Below are 11,372 nucleotides of genomic sequence, written 5' to 3'. Positions count from 1 at the left end.
TAATATATAGGTTGAAATCGTTTTTCAATCCTTTGTCCTAAAACGGCTCCCATTGCAAAATCGCTTGCATCGCACATAAGTTCAAACGGTAGATTCCAATTTGGAGTTATCATGATCAGCGCATTAGTGAGTTTTTCTTTAAGAATATTAAAAGATTTGATACATTCATCTGAAAAGATGAATGGAGCATCCTTTTCTAGGAGTTTATTCATAGGAGTGGCAATTTTAGAAAAATCTTTTATGAAACGTCGGTAAAAACCGACATGCCCTAGAAAACTCCTAACTCCTCTAATATTGGTGGGATGTGAAAGTTTAGCAATTACATCTACTTTAGCTCTATCCACTTCAATTCCTTCATTTGAAATTTTATGACCAAGAACGATGCCTTCTTTAACCATGAAATGGCATTTCTCCCAATTAAGAACTAGATTTGATTGTTCGCATCTAATAAGCATTCATTCAAGATTAACTAGACATGATTAAAATGTATCACCGAAGACTGAAAAGTCATCCATGAAAACTTCCATGCATTCTCCTATCATGTCGTGAAAAATCGCCATCATGCACCTTTGAAAGGTTGCAGGGGCGTTGCAAAGTCCAAATGGCATGCATTTGTAAGCAAAAGTACCATAAGGGCATGTGAATGTGGTTTTCTCTTGGTCTTCGGGTGCTATTGGAATTTGAAAATATCCGGAAAAACCATCAAGAAAACAATAGTAACTGTTTCCGGCTAATCTTTCCAACATTTGATCAATGAAAGGTAAGGGAAAGTGATCTTTTCTGGTGGTGTCATTCAATTTTCTATAATCAATACAAACACGCCATCCTGTTACAGTCCTAGTAGGAATAAGCTCATTTTTCTCATTTGTGATGACAGTCATGCCACCCTTCTTAGGCACGCATTGAACTGGGCTTACCCATGGACTATCAGAGATTGGATAAATTAAACCTGCATCTAGCAGTTTAATAATTTCTTTCTTAACAACATCTTGCATATTAGGATTTAGTCTTCGTTGGCGTTGCACATATGTTTTATGACCTTCTTCCATAAGGATTTTATGTGTGCAATATGAAGGACTTATTCCTTTAATATCATGAATTTTCCATGCAATAGCTGGTTTATGAGCTTTTAACACAGAAATGAGTTGAGATTTTTCATTTTCAGTAAGAGAAGACGATATTATTACAGGTAATTTAGATTCACTATGTAAATAAGCATATTCCAAATGGTTTGGAAGTGGCTTTAACTCTAATGTCGGTGGTTCTTCTATCGATGATTTATATCGATATCTGTCTTCTTCTTTTAGCATTTGAATTTCTTCTGTTGTTGGTTCATATCCATTAGCCATAAGTGTAGCTAACATTTCAGTTTCATCAATTGGTTCAGTACCTTTTCCTAAAGAACATTCTCCTGTTCCTTGTAATTCTGGAAATTCTTCTAACAATTCTGCATGTGATTCTATAGTTTGAATATAATAACATGTATCATCTACAGATTGCGGTTGTTGCATAGCTCTATCAACTGAAAAGGTAACACTCTCTTCCTCTATACTTAGGGTCAGTTTCTTACCGAACACGTCTATCATTGCTTTAGCCGTGTTTAAGAATGGTCTTCCTAATATGAGAGGAACTTGAGAATCTTCTTCCATATCCAGAATAACAAAATCTACTGAAAATACTAAAGTACCAACTTTAACTAGCATATTTTCCATTATCCCTCTAGGATATTTTACTGATCTATCGGCTAGTTGTATGCTTATTCTTGTTGGTTTCAATTCTCCAAGGTCTAGTTTAGTGTATAGTGAATACGGCATTAAATTTATACTAGCACCTAAATCTGCCAATGCTTCTATTGGACTTAGACTACCCAGAAAACATGGAATTGTGAAACTTCCTGGATCAGATAGTTTTTCTGGTATCTTATTCAACAGCACTGCAGAACAATTAGCATTCATAGTAACAGCCGAGAGTTCTTCCATTTTCTTTCTATTTGAGATTAGATCTTTCAGAAATTTAGCATATCTAGGCATTCCTGAAATCACATCAATGAAAGGAAGATTTACATTTATTTGTTTAAACATATCCAAAAATTTAGATTGCTCGGCTTCAAGTCTCTCTTTTTTCATTTTACTCGGGTAAGAAAGTGGTGGTTGGTATGGTTTAACATAAGGTTTAGCTTTAACTGTGTTATCTTCATTAACCTTTTCAACTACCGGTTCTTTTTTCTTATCTTGTTCAGGTTGTGGTTCTTGTGGAGTAGGAATAGCTTCATCAGAAATTACAGGTATTTCAGGTGGTTTAAGTGTTGTACCACTTCTTGTAGTAATAGCTTTAGCTGTTTCATTTCGGGGGTTAGCATTTGTATCACTAGGTAGACTTCCCGGTTTTCTTTCACCTATTAACCTTGCTAGGTTACTTACTTCTTGTTCCAGATTTTGAATAGAAGCTTGTTGATTTCTAAATGCTTGAGCATTTTGTTCATTGGTTTGTTTCTGAGATGTGAAAAACTGTGTTTGAGATTCAACTAGCATCGTCATCATATCTTCTAAATTTGGCTTTTTATCATCGGTTTGTGGTGGTTTGTTTTGAAAATTAGGTCTTTGCTGATTGTAAGTATTATTAGATACTTGTTGATTACTAGGACCTTGTTGGTTGTTGTATGGAACATTTCGATTATAATTCTAGTTTTGATTGTAAATTGGTCTTGGCAGTTGATAATTATTCTGATAATTATTTCCAGGCCTTTGGTTTAGATATGAAACATTCTCTCTTTGTTCCATTGTTAGTTCAATACTGAGACAATCTTTTGTCAAATGTGGTCCTCCACACTGCTCACAACTAATTCGTATTGAGTGTATATCCTTAGTCATCTTTTCCATTCGTCTCTCGACAGCATCTATCTTTGCGGAAATGGAATCTAAGTCATGGCTAGAATCGGCTCTAGCTGCTTTAGATGATCTAACGATATCTTTTTCTTGGTGCCACTCATGTGAGTGGGAAGCAGTGTTATCAATAATCTTATAAGTGTCAGTTTCGGTTTTCTTCATAATGGAACCACCAGCTGCTATATCGATGTCTTTCCTTGTAGTGATGTCGCATCCTTGGTAGAATATTTGTACTATTTGACTGGTGTCTAAACCATGTTGCGGACATCCTCTCAATAACTTTTCAAATCTGGTTCAGGCCTCATATAGAGTTTCATTTGGCTTCTGTGTGAACATAACAATTTCTCCTTGAAGTCTTACGGCTTTAGATGCCGGAAAGAATTGTTTAAGAAATTTTTCAACTAAAACGTCCCATGTATCAATCGCCCCTTCAGGTAACTATTCCAACCAATCTTTGGCTTCTCCCTTTAAAGTCCAGGGAAATAACATGAGATATATCTGTTCATCTTCCACTTCTCTTATTTTAAATAGAGTACAGATCCTATTAAAGGTACGAAGATGTTCATTTGGATCTTCCTTCGTCGCACCACTAAATTGGCATTGATTAGTCACCATGTGTAGAATTTGTCCTTTGATTTCATAATCTGGCGCATTAATGTCAGGATGAGTAATTGCGTGACCTTGGCCAGTGCGTTTAGCTCTCATTCGGTCTTCTATACTTAGAGATTCCAGATTTTCCATGATTGAATTTATTGAATCTGAATCATTAGAGGATTCTGATTTAATGGTTCGTTCCTCAACAATCTCTGTTTGAATGATTGGTGGTTCCGGAGGAAAGATTAATGGTTCAGGATCTATGAATTGTCCTTGAATATTATCCGAATTCTCAATTGTGAGGTCGGGTTCAAAAAATGGATTATCGGAAATTTGAATTGGAGTACTTGGTCGACTGGATGACGATTCTAAAGAAAAATCAACGGCGACAATATTTGCTAGATGTCTTGATCGAGTTACAGGTGGTGAACATACAAAAGGTGGTGAACGTTTTGCTCGGTGCATTCACTGAATATCCTATTAGTTTTTAAAAAGGAGGAAAAATTATATAAGTTATCCAATTAATAGACTTTTCTGATTTTGCCTACGTTTCGAATAGCTAAAAGATGCAGCAGAGGGGCAGGATTCGTTTGGTCTCAATATAATTGAGTACTGTTTGGCTCCAATAACCCGGTCCACATACAAATCCAACTATTACTACGAACCAGAAAATTTTGATGTCTATCAATTTAACTACTTAAAATAAATTTTCATAATTTAAAGAAATTTAGAGAAGAAGTAGAAAAATTCTATGTCCTAAAAACTAGAATGGCGGGAAATAAGAAAGAAAAAGAGCGCGTCGGTATTCAAATTGGAGAAATAAGAAAGAAAAAGATTGACTTATAAAACTTTTAAAACACTCGACTAACCCAACCTTATTATTATTACTAACTTAAAATTAAAATTGCAAATTTAGATTACTAACTGGAGTGATAATTGATACATAGGTAAAAGGCGTCGAAAAATAAAAATAAAAAAGTAGCGCGTTGAAACTTAAAAAGGAACTAAAAACTAAGAATTAAAAGTTGCGTCTAAAAATATTAAAACTTAAAAGTAAAACTATATCCCAAATGGTAATAACTTAAAAAGGTACTAAAACTTAAAAACAGCTTCTCAAAATTCTAAAGCACCTAAATCTTAGTCTAAAGAAAAAACACTTAAGGGATTTTACGGCAAATCTTAAAAATCTAGAAGTAAAAATAACTATGGCAAAAACTATATCTTAAAACTAAATACGAGCGAAAAATACAAATATTACGCTAAAACGAATAAAAAGGGACAAAATATAAAAATATACTAAAAGTTGTAAAAAGTACAATTTTTATAAAAATATTATTTTTATATTATTTATTTAATAAATCTATTAATTTTATAAATTAATTAAACTAATTTAACTAAATAATACAAATAATAAATAAACTAAACTAAATAATATAAAAATATAACCTAATTAGGGTTAAAGTATAATAATAAATAATACCCCGTAATTAATGCTGAAATAGGTCAAAACAGGCGTGTCAGGAGGGCTCATGCAATCGCATGAGTCCTAAGTTACCCGGCCATGCGATCGCATGGGCTAGGGTTTCGGGCCAGTGACTGGGCTGCTACAGTACTGGACTCGAATTTATTTATATTTTTTTTCTGTTTTGCTAAAATATATATATATATATATATATATATATATATATATATATATATATATAATATATATTTATATAAATTAAATAAAACTTATATTTTTACAAACTAAAAATAGAAATAAAGAAACTTTATAAAACTTAAATATTTAACAAACTCTTAAAAATATTTATATTTTTGTTTTTCTTTTTATATTTTAGAATATTTAAAACGTATTTTTACAAAAGCGTATTTTTTATAAAAGTAAACTTAAAAATAAAAATCTTTTTTTTATATAGCGTTGCGCTTCCGGCGTTTAAGCAGAAATTGATCCCCGGCAGCGGCGCCAAAAATACTTGATGTTCGTAGAGGTGTATATGAAATAGCTTATATTTTACAAGGAAAAACTATTAAATACTATACAATTTTACACAAGATATTTATTTATTTATAGAATGGATATACTTAAACCTTGCTACAACACTTATAGGCAGTGTACCTAATCGTACAGTAGTGTAGTTTTTAGTAAGTCCGGTTCGTTCTGTAGTGACCCGAACTTTTCCATGTTTATATATATATTAAATGAAATTGTTATTTACATGATTAAGTGTTTCCAACATGTTAAGCAATCAAACTTGTTAAGACTTGATTAATTGAAATAGGTTTCATATAGACAATTGACCACCCAAGTTGACCGGTGATTCACGAACGTTAAAACTTGTAAAAACTATATGATGACATATATATGGATATATATATAGTTAACATGATATTATGATAAGTAAACATATCATTAAGTATATTAACAATGAACTACATATGTAAAAACAAGACTACTAACTTAATGATTTTGAAACGAGACATATATGTAACGATTATCGTTGTAACGACATTTAATGTATATATATCATATTAAGAGATATTTATACATCATAATATCATGATAATATAATATTTTAAAATCTCATTTGATATTATAAACATTGGGTTAACAACACTTAACGAGATCGTTAACCTAAAGGTTTCAAAACAACACTTACATGTAACGACTAACGATGACTTAACGACTCAGTTAAAATGTATATACATGTAGTGTTTTAATATGTATTCATACACTTTTGAAAGACTTCAAGACACTTATCAAAATACTTCTACTTAACAAAAATGCTTACAATTACATCCTCGTTCAGTTTCATCAACAATTCTACTCGTATGCACCCGTATTCGTACTCGTACAATACACAGCTTTTAGATGTATGTACTATTGGTATATACACTCCAATGATCAGCTCTTAGCAGCCCATGTGAGTCACCTAACACATGTGGGAACCATCATTTGGCAACTAGCATGAAATATCTCATAAAATTACAAAAATATGAGTAATCATTCATGACTTATTTACATGAAAACAAAATTACATATCCTTTATATCTAATCCATACACCAACGACCAAAAACACCTACAAACACTTTCATTCTTCAATTTTCTTCATCTAATTGATCTCTCTCAAGTTCTATCTTCAAGTTCTAAGTGTTCTTCATAAATTCCAAAAGTTCTAGTTTCATAAAATCAAGAATACTTCCAAGATTGCAAGTTTACTTCCAAGTTTTCTAAATCCATTCCAAGTAATCATCCAAGATCAAGAAACCTTTGTTACTTACAGTAGGTTATCTTTCTAATACAAGGTAATAATCATATTCAAACTTTAATTCAATTTCTATAACTATAACAATCTTATTTCGAGTGGAAATCTTACTTGAAATTGTTTTCGTGTCATGATTCTGCTTCAAGAACTTTCAAGCCATCCAAAGATCCTTTGAAGCTAGATCTATTTTTCTCATTTCCAGTAGGTTTATCCAAGGAGCTTGAGGTAGTAATGATGTTCATAACATCATTCGATTCATACATATAAAGCTATCTTATTCGAAGGTTTAAACTTGTAATCACTAGAACATAGTTTAGTTAATTCTAAACTTGTTCGCAAATAAAAGTTAATCCTTCTAACTTGACTTTTAAAATCAACTAAACACATGTTCTATATCTATACTATATGCTAACTTAATGATTTAAAACCTGGAAACACGAAAAACACCGTAAAACCGGATTTACGCCGTCGTAGTAACACCGCGGGCTGTTTTGGGTTAGTTAATTAAAAACTATGATAAACTTTGATTTAAAAGTTGTTATTCTGAGAAAATTATTTTTATTATGAACATGAAACTATATCCAAAAATTATGGTTAAACTCAAAGTGGAAGTATGTTTTCTAAAATGGTCATCTAGACGTCGTTCTTTCGACTGAAATGACTACCTTTAGAAAAACGACTTGTAACTTATTTTTCTGACTATAAACCTATACTTTTTCTATTTAGATTCATAAAATAGAGTTCAATATGAAACCATAGCAATTTGATTCACTCAAAACGGATTTAAAATGAAGAAGTTATGGGTAAAACAAGATTGGATAATTTTTCTCATTTTAGCTACGTGAAAATTGGTAACAAATCTATTCCAACCATAACTTAATCAACTTGTATTGTATATTATGTAATCTTGAGATACCATAGACACGTATACAATGTTTCGACCTATCATGTCGACACATCTATATATATTTCGGAACAACCATAGACACTCTATATGTGAATGTTGGAGTTAGCTATACAGGGTTGAGGTTGATTCCAAAATATATATAGTTTGAGTTGTGATCAATACTGAGATACGTATACACTGGGTCGTGGATTGATTCAAGATAATATTTATCGATTTATTTCTGTACATCTAACTGTGGACAACTAGTTGTAGGTTACTAACGAGGACAGCTGACTTAATAAACTTAAAACATCAAAATGTATTAAAAGTATTGTAAATATATTTTGAACATACTTTGATATATATGTATATATTGTTATAGGTTCGTGAATCAACCAGTGGCCAAGTCTTACTTCCCGACGAAGTAAAAATCTGTGAAAGTGAGTTATAGTCCCACTTTTAAAATCTAATATTTTTGGGATGAGAATACATGCAGGTTTTATAAATGATTTACAAAATAGACACAAGTACGTGAAACTACATTCTATGGTTAAATTATCGAAATCGAATATGCCCCTTTTTATTAAGTCTGGTAATCTAAGAATTAGAGAACAGACACCCTAATTGACGCGAATCCTAAAGATAGATCTATTGGGCCTAACAAACCCCATCCAAAGTACCGGATGCTTTAGTACTTCGAAATTTATATCATATCCGAAGGGTGTCCCGGAATGATGGGGATATTCTTATATATGCATCTTGTAAATGTCGGTTACCAGGTGTTCACCATATGAATGATTTTTATCTCTATGTATGGGATGTGTATTGAAATATGAAATCTTGTGGTCTATTGTTACGATTTGATATATATAGGTTAAACCTATAACTCACCAACATTTTTGTTGACGTTTAAAGCATGTTTATTCTCAGGTGAATACTAAGAGCTTCCGCTATTGCATACTAAAATAAGGACAAGATTTGGAGTCCATGTTTGTATGATATTGTGTAAAAACTGCATTCAAGAAACTGATTTCGATGTAACATATTTGTATTGTAAACCATTATGTAATGGTCGTGTGTAAACAGGATATTTTAGATTATCATTATTTGATAATCTACGTAAAGCTTTTTAAACCTTTATTTATGAAATAAAGGTTATGGTTTGTTTTAAAAATGAATGCAGTCTTTGAAAAACGTCTCATATAGAGGTCAAAACCTCGCAACGAAATCAATTAATATGGAACGTTTTTAATCAATAAGAACGGGACATTTCAGTTGGTATCCGAGCGTTGGTCTTAGAGAACCAGAAAATTTGCATTAGTGTGTCTTATCGAGTTTGTTAGGATGCATTAGTGAGTCTGGACTTCGACCGTGTTTTCTTTAAAAATGATTGCTTAACATTTTTGTTGGAAACTATATATTATTAACATGTATATATTATGTGATATATTAATCTCTTAACATGTTTGATATTGTGTGATAGATGTCTACCTCTAGCACAAATCCCATTGACTCACCTAATAATAACGAAGAGTCGAATATATATTGGACTGATTCACAAGTTCCCGAAGAAGAACCGGAAGAAGAATCAGAACTGGAAGAAGAATCAGAACCGGAAGAGGAGGAACCGCAGGAGGAAATAGAACCGGTGGGGGAAATAATAAAAGAGTTAAGTAAAAGAAAATCCTCAACCAACCGACCAAGGTTAATTATGGTCAATGGTGTTTCCGCCAAGGAAGCAAAATATTGGGAGGATTACCAATTCTCCGATGAATCGGATTCCGACGAGAATTCCGATGATGTTATAGAAATTACCCCAACTGAATTTAAAAAGGCAAAAGAAAATAATAAGGGAAAGGGCATAAAATAGAGAAATCTAATTCCAACCCCGATGAACTTTATATGTATCATCAACCCCCGAAGTCCTTAAGTTATAACAATGACCCGGGAACCTCTAAACCACCAGGTTTTTCTAAACCGTTGTGGAAAACGACAGCTAGTATTAGGGGAACATCATATATCCCTAGAAACTTGGCAAAACGAACCAAAACCGAAGAAGAAGAAACGAGCGAGTCGGAATAAGATAGTTGTATTCGTGTGGTGTAATATATGTAATATAGTGTGCTTATGCTTTATGATATATGTAAAAAAATTGCTTGTATTAATAAGTATTTTTTTTTATGAATCTAACTCTTGTCTATTTAAAGTAAAAAACACAAAATTGATAGACAACCCGATATTTTAAGAGACCTACCCGGAGACATGATTGATGAAATCTTGTTTAGAGTCGGTCAGAATTCTTCGGCACAACTATTTACGGAGAAAGTTTGTAAGACATTCGAAGAACGTTCCAAGAATGTCAAGCTTTATAAGAGACTTTTGTTTGAAAGATGGGGGATATCACATTGGGAAACCCATAAGTTACGATGTGTTTACTTTGACGCATATATTGCGGGGAACCCAAATGCTATTTTACGCAACGGGTTAAGAAATTATTTTGACTCAATGTATCCGAATATAGGACTTCATGATTTAGAAAAAGTGGCTAACATGCAACATAAAGAAGCATGCTATGCTTACGGGTTAGTAATGTTCGCTTCTCACCAAAGTGAGAAAAAGAACATCGGGCTACAACTATTAAACAAAACGTTCCCACAAGTGACGGAGTCGGTAATTGGGGTAAGAAATGAGGTTTTTAGGTTATTACGAGACTGTTGGTCATTACGTAACCCTCGTCCCTTTGACGACGTTACAACACGCTGTCTTATCAACGGCCATAACGGTTATGTTTCACAAGACCAAGGATGGGAAGTAGTCCTAGTAAAACCAGAATGCATGACTTGTTTCTGGACGTATGAATTACGTGTCTTTATTGCCTTTGCTGAACGACTTGTGTACTAGCTAGAATTATCTTCACAACTATCTTGTATCAAAGTTATTGTGTGCTATATTTCATGCTTTATGTAAAATAAGCGGTATTGTAAGTTTGTAAAATATTGTATAAAAGTTTGAACGTGAAATATTATTATAATCAGTTTTTCATATAGAATTGTAGTAGTTGAATTGTATATTAGCTACTAAGTATGAACTTAACGGGTAGGTACTACCCAAATTTAAACTTATAAAACGCTAATATGAAGAAAAAGCTTTTATAAATGAGTTCATATTATGCTACGAAATACTATTAACTACTCTTAATATTCTGTATGATTAACTTGTTCCATTTGACTATTTTGAAGGAAATGGCACCGACTACTCGACACACCGTGAATATGAATGAAATGGAATTCCGTACTTTTCTAGCTTCAAACATAGCCGCAGTACAGGCTGCGCTACATACCAACAATAACCTTGGATCTAGCAGTACAGGAAATCGTGTAGGATGCACCTACAAAGAATTCACTGCCTGCAAACCTTTGGAATTTGATAGAACCGAAGGACCGATCAGATTGAAACGGTGGACCGAGAAGGTCGAATCAGTGTTTGCCATAAGTAAGTGTACTGAAGAGGACAAAGTGAAGTACGCTACGCATACCTTCACAGGTTCTGCGTTAACATGGTGGAATACCTATCTAGAGCAAGTGGGACAAGATGATGCGTACGCACTACCGTGGTCAGCATTCAAGCACTTGATGAACGAGAAGTACCGTCCCAGAACCGAGGTCAATAAGCTCAAGACAGAACTTAGAGGGTTACGAACCCAAGGATTTGATATTACCACGTACGAAAGACGATTCACGGAA

This window comes from Rutidosis leptorrhynchoides, chromosome 7, assembly GCF_046630445.1.
Source record: "Rutidosis leptorrhynchoides isolate AG116_Rl617_1_P2 chromosome 7, CSIRO_AGI_Rlap_v1, whole genome shotgun sequence".
In the NCBI taxonomy this organism is placed as follows: domain Eukaryota; kingdom Viridiplantae; phylum Streptophyta; class Magnoliopsida; order Asterales; family Asteraceae; genus Rutidosis; species Rutidosis leptorrhynchoides.
The sequence above is the reverse complement of the archived record's forward strand: the minus strand, read 5'-3'. Positions refer to the sequence as shown.